This window comes from Pantherophis guttatus, chromosome 18 (assembly GCF_059756535.1).
Source record: "Pantherophis guttatus breed Tessera chromosome 18, ASM5975653v1, whole genome shotgun sequence".
Taxonomy (NCBI): domain Eukaryota; kingdom Metazoa; phylum Chordata; class Lepidosauria; order Squamata; family Colubridae; genus Pantherophis; species Pantherophis guttatus.
The window spans coordinates 8,671,303-8,680,000 of NC_142080.1; the positions used below are offsets into that span (position 1 = coordinate 8,671,303).

An 8,698-nucleotide genomic window follows, 5' to 3' on the forward strand; every position below is an offset into this window, starting at 1 on the left:
GTCCCGCCTCCCTTCCTTGCGCACTGCGCTCCTCTCCGCTCCGTTTCTCCAAACCCGGCTGGGCGACGGGCGGCGACTCAAGGCCAAGCCGGGGGCGGGCGAGGGAGGCGAGGCGAGGCGGGGACGCGCTTGGGATCGCCCCCTCCTCTCCTCTCCGCCCCCCCACCCCACCTTCCTCCTGCCTCCGCGGGCGAGCCGAGGCTGCTGCGCGTCCCGGGCTCCGCTGCAACCCGGGGCGGAAAGGACAGCCAGCCGGGCGCTCAAGGCGAGCCGCCCCGTCCCCGGTGAGTGAGCGGAGAAAGAGGGAAAGGGCCGCTGGGGAGGGGAGGGCGAGGGTGCTTCTGAGCGTGAACAGAGTGCCCGGAGGGCGAGACGGACGGGATGGGGAGGGGATCGGACCCTCTCGCCGCTTGGAAGGCGCAGGAGAGGATAGCGGCAAGCGAGAGGGAGTCCCACCGGGGAAGCGAGCCTCTGGGCATGCACAGAGTGCGCTCCCGGGGTGCCTCCTCGCTAAAGCGCAGCCCGCCGGGGCTTTGCGGGGAAGGGCTCGAGTCCCTCCGCTTCTCCGGTCCTTCCCCGGATCGGAGGAAGAAAAAACTTAAGTTCGGCTTTTCAGGCTGACGCCGCGGGTTCCTCGCTTTGCCCCGCGCAACGTTTCGGGAAGGATTTCGGGATCGCGACCTGCCGCTTGTCCTCCTTTGCAAGCGACCCAGCCCGATGGAGAAGATGCTTCCTCCGGTTGTTGGCCCTGGCCTGAACCCGAGTTGACCCGCCTTCGCCTTCCCACGACCTCCGCGAAAGCGGGTTGAGCTTTTGAACGGAGCCTTTTCCAGGCTGGGGGACTCAGCCCCGCTGCTTGCTTGGCCTCTTGCTTGGCCTTTTGGCTGACCTGGGTTGGGTCGTCGTGCGAAAGCGCGCACCGGCCGCCGGGGTCTTTGCGGGCATCCTCCGCTTTGGAGCTCAAATGGAAGAGGCCACCACGCAAAAAATAATAATAAAATAAAATAAAATACAAACCCCAAATACAAGCCCAGGCTGGATTGAGCGTGTCCTGATGTGCAAAATGGGTTTTTTTTTAAAAAAAATAAATAATTCTCTTTCACCCCCTTTTTCCTCTCTTTCAAACCCTCCCCCCAAAAATCTCAGCAGCGGCACATTTTTCTAGCCATGTGGGTGGGTGTGAAAGGAAGCCGGGTATTTTCCAAAGGGCTTTTGTTAAAAGAGAAAAAGTGGGGAGGGGGGTTGGAAGAGATGTCTTAACCATCCAACCTGTCAGGTTGCTCCTGATGGCTGTCTGTCAAAAGACCCAGATGTGCTTCTCTGCAAAAACTCGGGAAAAAAAAAACCCTAAAAACCCAAAAACCCTGATTTGGGCGTTGGGGATTCTCCAATCCTCCTCCTTTCCCGGATTGTGAATGTTAAAAATGTGTGTGGCTTTTGGGGAACGATGTGCCAGGGAGAAGCTGGGGTGCGCACACAACCCGGGGGGGGGGCATCCTTTGGTGGGTGGGTGTCCCTTGGGGAGGGTATGTGTCTGTGTGTGTGTGTGTGTGTGTGTGTGTGTGTGTATGGCCAGAGACTTTGTGTGCAATGCAGCGTGGAGCCCGGTGTATAAAATGACTGCATCTGTGTGCCATGCGCCTGGAGGAAGAATGCGTCTCGAGGGAGCCCTGGTGGCCCAGTGGGAAGTAGCTTGGAAGCAGACAAACTGAGATTGCTGGTTTCTTTTTTTTTTAAAAAAAAATAAAAACTGGGCAACGAAGAGCGTCTCTGCTCCTCACCCTGTTCGGTGCGTCCATGCGTCCTCTTGGGTTTTTTGTTTTTATTTTGGGGCAGGGAGCAGCTGCCTGCGTTGATAAATGTTGATGCCACACAATCTGTCGACAACTGGGTGTGTGCGCGCCCGCAAGCACCCGCGCAGAGGTCTGTGTGGGGAAGTCCTGCTTTGCAATGTGGCAGCTGAAAAAGGCCGCTCTTTTGCAACCGAGGGGGTCTTGGGTGGGAAGGAAAAAGGCTGGGCGTTTAATTTGAGGTGCATCCGTTGCAAGGTGGGTCTGCGCGGGTGAATTTGTGTACACATGCGTGCAAAGGGAAGGTGATTTTGCAGGGCCTGGTGTCGTATGGAGCAGGAGTCCTGGGTGTTATCGGCTTCTCTGCTAGCAGTTGTGAGCCCCCGAAGCGACACACAACACACAGGCAGGCCTAAAAATAACTCTCTTGCTAACCCACCATTTCCGAGCACAAAGGCCTGCTTTAAAAGATTAATAATAATCTTTCTCCGCCATACAATTCTTGCGTGGGGCTGGAGTGGGACGGGAGCAGATCAGAGTTGGAACAAACCCACATTTGGCCTGGATCTCTTTCCTGCCCTTGTGGGAGGGGTGGGTTTATCATGACACCAGAAACCTTCTGAGCCTTTGGCCAAAGCGAGTTGTGTGTAGGGGTCCTGTAGGACAGGGGTCTCCAACCTTGGCAACTTTAAGCCTGGAGGACTTCAACTCCCAGAATTCCCCAGCCAGCTTTGCTTCTGGGAGTTGAAGTCCGCCAGGCTTAAAAGCTTGGCTGGCTGGGGAATTCTGGGAGTTGAAGTCCGCCAGGCTTAAAGCTTGGCTGGCTGGGGAATTCTGGGAATTGAAGTCCGCCAGGCTTAAAGCTTCGCTGGCTGGGGAATTCTGGGAGTTGAAGTCCGCCAGGTTTAAAGCTTCGCTGGCTGGGGAATTCTGGGAGTTGAAGTCCGCCAGGCTTAAAGCTTCGCTGGCTGGGGAATTCTGGGAGTTGAAGTCCGCCAGGCTTAAAGCTTCGCTGGCTGGGGAATTCTGGGAGTTGAAGTCCGCCAGGCTTAAAGCTTCGCTGGCTGGGGAATTCTGGGAGTTGAAGTCCGCCAGGTTTAAAGCTTCGCTGGCTGGGGAATTCTGGGAGTTGAAGTCCGCCAGGCTTAAAATTGCCAAGGTTGGAGACCCCTGCTGTAGCAGGCAGTTCCAAAGACACATTTGCTGTTGGGACCGGTAAATGAATGGTTCGTGCGACTCCAAAATGTCCTCTACTTACAACTAACTGGAATAACGAGATTAATTTACAACTAACTGGATTCACTAAATGATGCTTCTCTCGACTTGCTTGGTCCTCACTACAACCCTGTAGAGTAGGCCAGGCAGCATAGCTCCCTGGCTAAAGGGGAGTAGGAGCTTCTCAGTCCTTTCTCCAGGCTGGTGGAGACACATGTTCGGACAGCGATTCTCACATGTTCCTGCATGTGTAGTCCTCGGGTTATGACCACAGACTGAGCCTGCAATTTTGGCTGCTAAGCGAGACAAGTTGTTCAGTGAGTTTTGTCCCCATTTTTACGACCTTTCTTACCACAGATATTAAATGAGTCGCTGCAGTTTTAACGTTAGTTATGCGGTTGTTAATTTGAATCTGGCTCGGCAGAAGGTTTACAAAACATGACCCGGGGACCCTGCGACCGTCGTAAATATGAAACTGCAGCCGAGTGTCCGAAATTTTGATCACCTGACCGGGGGGCAGGCTGCAACAGTTGTAAAGTGTGAAAAATAGTCATCACGGTTGCTTTTTTTTAAGTGCCGTTGTAACTGAACGGTCACTAAACGAATGGTTGTAAGTCGAGACGATCTGTATTTAGAGGATAGAGCCCAAGCGAAGTTGCAAAGGAAATGGCAACGTTTCTTGGGAATCAGGCTATTGCTGTACTCAGTGCCAGGCATGAGGTGCCAGCTCAACCCTTCTGAGCATTTGATTTCCATAAATTGATCTCTATCAGAGATCAATTTTGGAGGGCATATTCTTCTTTTTCCCTTTGCTTTCATCCCTCCCTCCTTCTTTCCTTCTCTTTCCCCCATCCTTCTTTCCTTCCTTCCTTCCCTCTCTCCCTCCTTCCCTCTCCTTCCTTCCTCCCACCTTTCTCCTTCCTTCCCTCCTTCTTTCCTTCCCCTTTTCCCCATCCTTCCTTCCTTCTCTCCCTCCCTACCTCCTTCTTTCCTTCTCTTTTCCCCATCCTTCTTTTCTCCCTTCCTTCCCTCTCTCCCTCCTTCCCTCTCCTTCTTCCCTCCCACCTTTCTCCCTCCTTCCCTCCTTCTTTCCTTCCCCTTTTCCCCATCCTTCCTTCCTTCTCTCCCTCCCTACCTCCTTCTTTCCTTCTCTTTTCCCCATCTTTCTTTCCTTCCTTCCCTCTCTCCCTCCTTCCCTCTCCTCCCTCCCTCCCACCTTTCTCCTTCCTTCCCTCCTTCTTTCCTTCCCCTTTTCCCCATCCTCCCTTCCTTGCTTCCCTCCCTCCCTCCTTCCTTCCTTCCTCCTTTAAGACTACCCGTGTTTCCTCCAAAATAAGACCCTGTCTTATATTTTTTTGAACCTCGAAATAAGCGCTTGGCCTTATTTTCGGGGAGGTCTTATTATTTTGGGGCGCGTGGAGCAAGACGGGGCTCCTCTTGCCATCTTACCTGATTTCCAGCTCTGCGTTTAAATATTTTCGGGGAGGGCTTATTTTTGGGGGAGGGCTTATTTCAGCGCATGCACTCAAAAGTCCGATTGGGCTTATTATCAGGGGAGGTCTTATTTTCGGGGAAATGGGGTTATTTCTATCTGTTACTCAGCAAAGCTGCATTCTAATTTATCGCCTTTCCCCGGAGATCTTTGGTTGCCATCTCTGTTGTTGGGTGAAACTTGGTGATGGCTTGACTGCTTAGCTGGGGCAACTAAGAGAATTAACTACAGTCTTACAACACCTGAAACTTAATTTTGATCTTGGTTTGTCATTTTGTTTGTCCTGGCTCTGAATGCAAAGTAAAACGCAGTGAGTTTGATTCGTTTAGGGTTCGGGAGAACGCCGACATTCAGTGAGTTCCCCTGGATCTCGTCGTTTGACTTTCCCAACTCGTACATCGGGGGGACCCAATGGAGACCCAGATATCTGGACTGCAACTTCCATAACGGAAGCCCTGCAGGGGATGCTTGGAGATGTAGTCCAATGCATTTGGTGTAGGATTCAGCGGGCAGAGACCAGAGGCGAGCAAAAATCTGGGTCCAGAACATTTTGTAAAAGTTTTGGTGGGATTTCTTTGGATTTCCCCAATGTATTTTGGTGTCCTTTTTCTCTTTTCAACATGTGGCATGTGACCTTACAGATAGTCTTCCATTTACCGACAGTCCATTTAGCGACTCTTTGTAGTTACAATGGTAGTGAAAAAAGTGGCTCGTGACCGTTTTTCGCACATCTGCTGTAGCATCCCCATGATCACGTGATAAAAATTTGGATGCTCAGGATTGGGTTCACATTTATGCAATGTCCTGGGGTCATGTTTTTGCGACCTTCTGGCCAGCAAAGGTCAACGGCGAGCCAGAATTCATCTAACAATCGTGTGACTCGCTTAACGACTGCGGTCGTAAGAAAAGTCATAAAATGGGGCAAAACCCCCCACTTAGCAGCTGTCTTGCTTAGCAATGAAAATGTTGGGTTCAAGAACTACCTGTATTTGGAAGCTTGGAAGCTGTGCAGAGTGGCCTTAAATTCATCCCTTGAGTGGGAGCCGCAAACAAAACTCACTCTCCCCACTGAATTGATCCAGGAGCTGATTTGATCTCCGACATGTTTTTAACTTTTACTCCTTGGTTTCGCTTTAAAACTGTGACCGTTGGATGTTGCATTTCCAAAGTCTGATGGGTGTGAAGTGGCAAAGAAGCTGACAGGTTTATGAGTGGCCCAGGCCAGTGGTGAAATCCAAATTTTTTTAAACTACCGGATCTGTGGGCGGTGGTGTGGCTTGGTGGGTGTGGCTTGGTGGGCGTTGCAGGGGAAGGATAATGCAAAATCTCCATTCCCACCCCACTCTTGGGGGAAGGATACTGCAAAAATCTCCATTCCAGGAGATTTTGCAGTATCCTTGCCCTGGAGTGGGGAGGGAAGGGGGATTTTGCAGTATCCTTGCCCTGGAGTGGGGAGGGAAGGGGGATTTTGCAGTATCCTTCCCCCTGGAACGGGATGGGAATGGGGATTTTGCAGTATCCTTCCCCCTGGAGTGGGGTGGGAATGGGGATTTTGCAGTATCCTTCCCCCTGGAGTGGCGTGGGAATGGGGATTTTGCAGTATCCTTCCTCTGGAATGGGGTGGGAATGGGGATTTTGCAGTATCCTTCCCCCTGGAGTGGGGTGGGAATGGGGATTTTATTTATTTATTTATTTATTTATTTATTATATTTCTATACCGCCTTTCTCCCGTAGGACTCAAGGCGGTGTACAGTCAAGAAAAATATAGACACACAAACATCATAAAATTGCTAATTAAAATTATTACTTAGTTTGGTCAATTAAATAAAACCCAGAATTAGATAACATTTAAAAAATTCATTCACATGTTCATATGTTTAGCCCCGCTTGTTGGAACATGAGGGTCTTAAGGGCACGGCGGAAAGCACGAAGGTTGGGGTATTTTGCAGTATCCTTCCCCTGCCACGCCCACCAAGCCACACCACACCACACCCACCAAGCCACGCCCCACAGAACCGGTAGTAAAAAAAAATGTGAATTTCACCACTGTCCTACATCTTGTGTGAATGCAGCTCCCATGTTCCCAGTTTGAGATAAATGCTCTGATTCCCTTTAATTTCAACCACGGGGTATATGCGCATCCCCTGTGTGCTGCAGTTTCTTCCTAGGAGCTGAACTCCTTTTGCCAAATGAAGGAAGGAGGAGACGGTTTGGGCCTAGGAGCTCTGGCCAGGCAGCTTTATGTTAGCCCACCCCCACCCCTGAGGCGGGCTGCTGGACATGTCCCATCGGTCAATCCTGCGTCATGTGCTGGCAAAGCCCCCGGATTTTAGTGCGTCTTTCAGCATTCCACAACTGCTTCGGGATGGAGGTGGGGTGGGGGGCGCATGGGTGCGCAGGGAAAAAAGGGAGAAAGCTTCTCCGGTGTGCACACACGCGTGTGTGACTTTGCACCAGGGTTCTCCAAGGACACTGGAGCAGCCTTACATGTAGGAGGACGCGTGAGCGGGAGGAAAAAAAACAAAACCCCGCTTTGCTGCTTGTAGCCCTTTGTTCCCAAAGGCTGGGAATTTCATCCTGCATCTTGCAGGGAATGCAAAAGCCGTTGTGCGTGGAGATGCTCCATTCACGCTGTGGGGGTTTGAAAAGGTGCAGGGGGGCTCAAGACAGCACAGTTGCCGCCTTTTAAGAAAGGGGGTCAGATAGTGGTGGGGGGGAAGTACATTTATCTGGGGACGCATGTTCAGAGATGTTTCTCTAATCCCAGCTGTCTTGGGCAAGGCAGCAGCTTTCCAAGGCAAATACCCTGCTGAAGAAATCGGCCGCCTCGTTTGATTTTTATTCTTTTATTTCTCCTTCTCAAATAAAGAGGACGCCCGTTTTAGGAAGGCGGGTTATATTGTGATTGTTAATCATGTTTATTATAATACCAAAGAAGGAGAGGAATCCGGGGCCATCCTAACGCTCGTCGGCAGCCCAGTTGCCAACCAGAGAGGATGCTGAGGCAGCCAGCCGCCTGACCCAAAAACACATTTTTCTGAGGCTTAAAAAGGCAGGAATAATTACATTGTCTACTGCATTATTAATGCCGGAGTCTGGTCCTTCGGCGTTTCGGCTTGGAGCGGGAAGAAAATGCAGCAATATTTGCTGCGTTAGGCCAGGCAAGTTAACAAAGCAAGACGGTGACTTCCGTCCGGCTTAACTACAAAGCCCATGGTCCCAAACTACAGGTATGCTCCACTTAACAATAGTTTAGGAAGCGTTCAAAGTTACAACAGCACCGAGAAAAGGGATTTACGACCGTTTTTTCACAGTTGCGGCCTTTGTAGCATCCCCATGGCCACGTGATCAAAATTCAAGATTTTTGGCAACTGACTCATACTTACAACTGTTGCCCTCACATGATTCCCTTTTGCGACCTTCTTGACAAGCAAAGTCAATAGGGGAGATCCAGATCCACTTTACAACCGGGTGACTGATTTATCAACCGCAAGCGATTCATTTAACAACGGTGGCAAAGAAAGAATTGGGAAAACGGGGCTAAAACTCAACTTAGCAAATGTCTCGGTGAGCAACAGAAATTCGGTGCTTCTATTGTGGCCGTAAGCTGAGGACTTACCTGTGTACAGGTAATTCTGAGCAGAGGCGAGGAATTTTTGGAGAGCCATCGCTTTCCCCACTCCTTAGCACTTTTAAACAATTTCTGGAAGCACCAGCATGCTTGCTTCCAGACTCCTCAAGCCACCAGCAGGGCACGATGGGCATTGTAGTCCCGTTCTACCTTCAGGAGGGCACCAGAGCTGGAAAAACCAGATCTTTAACAGGAGGGGCCAAGTTTGAGCCCAGTCCAAAACTTCCAGAGGTGCCTACTCTCTCTGCCGCATCTTAATGAGAGAAAAAAAAAAGCTCTCTGCACATGCTCAGAGACCGCTCACTGGTTCCTGAACTTTAGCCAGGGGATGTTTCCAGAATGAAGTCCTCATTCCCAAAGCTTGCAAAATTGCAGATGACATAGTAGGCCAATATCCTGTTACAAACAACCCCGTTTCTTACATCCGGTCATTAAAAAAATGTTGTGCATTCATCCCCCGTGACTCAGGAGAGCTGTACTTGTTTTTTGAGATTTGCAGCTGCACAGATACAAAAAGGAAACTTGCTGGGGACTGTCCGGCCTCCGCTTCCCAGAGTGACCAGGGATTTG

General features: G+C 50.8%; 1 protein-coding gene across 2 annotated transcripts in view; it reads left to right on the forward strand.

Annotated features, from left to right (window-relative positions):
- Window positions 1-8,698, forward strand: part of RASGRP2 (RAS guanyl releasing protein 2) — a 62,644-nt gene continuing 53,946 nt past the window's right edge. Inside the window, exon 1 of one of the 2 annotated variants that reach the window (XM_034424358.2) lies at window positions 1-284. The gene's annotated coding sequence lies outside the window, so the exon portion shown is untranslated. The remainder of the gene's footprint in view (window positions 285-8,698) is intronic. The other variant, XM_087880975.1, reaches the window with a different exon arrangement.